Genomic DNA, 2,826 nt, shown 5'->3' on the forward strand with positions numbered 1-2,826 from the left:
TTAAACGAGGAGTGCGAGCTCCCGGCTGCAGGATCGGCGAACCGCGGTGTTTTTGCGATGCCAAGGCGCGGATGGACTAGCAATGGTCATACATACTAATAAGGAAAGGAAGGAGATTATACGAAGCTGGCGAATGTGTTTCCTCCGTCTCTGCTTTGGCCTCCAGCGCTTCTTTTCCGCATTTTGAGGATATAATTATTCGGGAAAGGCCCTTTTGCCAGTCTGCGACTCTAAAACATCGAACTTTGTTAAAAATATAAGCTTAGAGGTAGATTAGAGTTGTATCTCTCTCTCTCTCTCTCTCTCTCTCTCTCTCTCTCTCTCTCTCTCTCTCTGTGTGTTATTACTTTTTGTAGGAGTTTGTAAGAGTTTGGGATTGGTTGCCATTTTAAAAAGAATGTCGTCTTGTTTGGATTATTAATTAGAAAAATGCCATATGTTATACATTCGTTAAATTAAACGTGACGATCGAGCGACTAATAATATTATAAGTTTAAGCGAATGTTTGTTTTATAAAAAGGTACTTTAAGATTGGATTGAATTGAAATTGAGGTTGTTGATGTATAAAAATATAATACTTGCTATTTGGAGAATTTCAATATCTAAAGGCGGAATGGAACGTCGCCAGTTAATCATTGGAAGAAAGTAGATCCACTCAAAATTTTGAATTAATTCCCCAATGGAGTGTCGGTCGCGCTTGAAGCAAATAGAACCTTCACCTTCCACGCTTTATTCTAAAAATAAAATATTTCATCGAGTCCTCTGCACAGTGTGTCGAGAAACACAAATACAAAATAATCTTGCCAAAACAGAAACAAACGATCGAGCTTGAAAGAGGGCGAATAAACTCTCGAGTTGCGACAAACAGGTATGTCTCGTTTAAATATTACAGCTCTTGTTTAGAGTAAGTGTTACGCTATTTTAAGAATATGATATGAGCAACGTCATCGGTGAAAAGATGGAAGAGCGATAATACATTATTTGAGTTTTGGTTGGCTGCGACATAAAACGTAACATCGAGACAATCACCTTCACCGAGCCACGTCTTTATCTGCCCCCGCTGTTATAATATTAACATTAACGTCGCTACCACAGTAATTTTCGAGCAGAAATACCGCGGCGGCATTCTCTAGTCTGGCATACAATGCAGTAAGTAACATTGGTGATATCAGATCCTGATCTTTATGACGGCACTGGCGAAAAACCCGTTGCGAACGACGCCAACTGCGCACGTACGCGATGGAGCCGGGAAACAAGCATAAGAGCTCCTTAGACTTATTATTATTTTTATGCTAAATGGGAATTAATCTCGCTCGTCGATAGGACCTCGACGTAGACTGTAGATTGTAGAAGCCGCGGATGTCATGCCCCGATGTGCCCTACGCAAATCATAAAATTTACATGCCCCATAAAACTTGACGTGACCACGGACGCGAAGGAACTCGATTAGGTCATATCAACGGCGGTGTAAGGGGATTACTGGAAGGGATTCGATGCCTCCACGGATTGGCAATAAAGTCTCCAGGGTATCTCGGTGATCGGCGAGGCCGCGCGACTCAATGTGGAGAGGAAGGAAGCGGGCATTTCCGTAACGGCATTTGCCATGCAAGTATGGCTGATATTGAGTTTGTGAACTTCGTAAGCTTTCTCATAATTGAATTTTCGTTTCGTTGCTCACCCGACTTTACAGACTCGCTTCTAAGTTTCCAATATAAGATGCTCAACTCTGTCGGAGGAACGATAAATTTTTTATTCTTCACAGTTCATAAGCTATAATAGAGAGCGTACCGAATGGTTTTGCTATTCTTCGCGTAGCCACACCATCGCGCGTTTCGATATTTGAATCGTTCGTAAATATTAATAATTACATGAAACCCAAGATAATGATTTTCAAATGAGATTTCAATTATCCTTTAGCTCTATATAAACAGCAATAGTAAATATAAACAAGCGTCGTGAATTTCTTTAACCGATATACTACGATTATCGATAATTATAATATAAAAATTTACAAGAACACAACAAAGGCTCGTGTATTATTATTATGCATATTAGTGGTAATCTTTAATAACTTCGCACATCGTCAAATCGATTCTTTGAAGACTGTAAGATTTTGAAAATTTACGAAGCCCAAAGGAAATTCTACAGAAATAATACATCTCTGTCATGCTATGAATTTATTTATCTGTAATTAAGCCAACATATATTGTAAACAAACCACTCCCCATTTACTTAGTTTAACGCCTATTATTACTAAACAGTCCTAAATAGTTATTGAGCAAATAGTTCTATTAATTCAAATTATTTCATTTGAGACGCCATATATCTCTAAAGCTCCCGTGTAAAAATATCTTGCATTAATCAATACTTTCAAAAAATATAAATAACTTCAATATTGACTAACTATTTTATGTCTGTTTTCTGTTTGAGCAGCTGGATTACTCATGCTTAATACTTTGAATAACAATGCGACTTTCCATTTTATAGTAACATTGTAAAATTTACTGACTTCCTGTTATAACTTCAATTTTATCTTAGCATTAATAATAATGCTTAGGCATATCGAAAAAAATATAATCATTTGTCTTGAAAATAACGTATTTAAAGGAGGATCAGAGAGAGAGAGAGAGAGAGAGAGAGAGAGAGAGAGAGAGATAGAGAGATAGAGTGTGTTGAAGAATAGAAAATATTTAACAAATTTTCAGAATTTTGATAAAATTATCGGATGAATGTGAAAGGTAGGCGATACAGCGTCAAGAGATGTCGAATCACGTTTCTTGGCGAGCCCCCCCCCCCCCCTTTCCCTTCGCTTCCACACAAATTGCC

The sequence above is a fragment of the Ceratosolen solmsi genome, unplaced genomic scaffold (assembly GCF_000503995.2).
Source record: "Ceratosolen solmsi marchali unplaced genomic scaffold, CerSol_1.0 scaffold1, whole genome shotgun sequence".
NCBI classification, from domain to species: domain Eukaryota; kingdom Metazoa; phylum Arthropoda; class Insecta; order Hymenoptera; family Agaonidae; genus Ceratosolen; species Ceratosolen solmsi.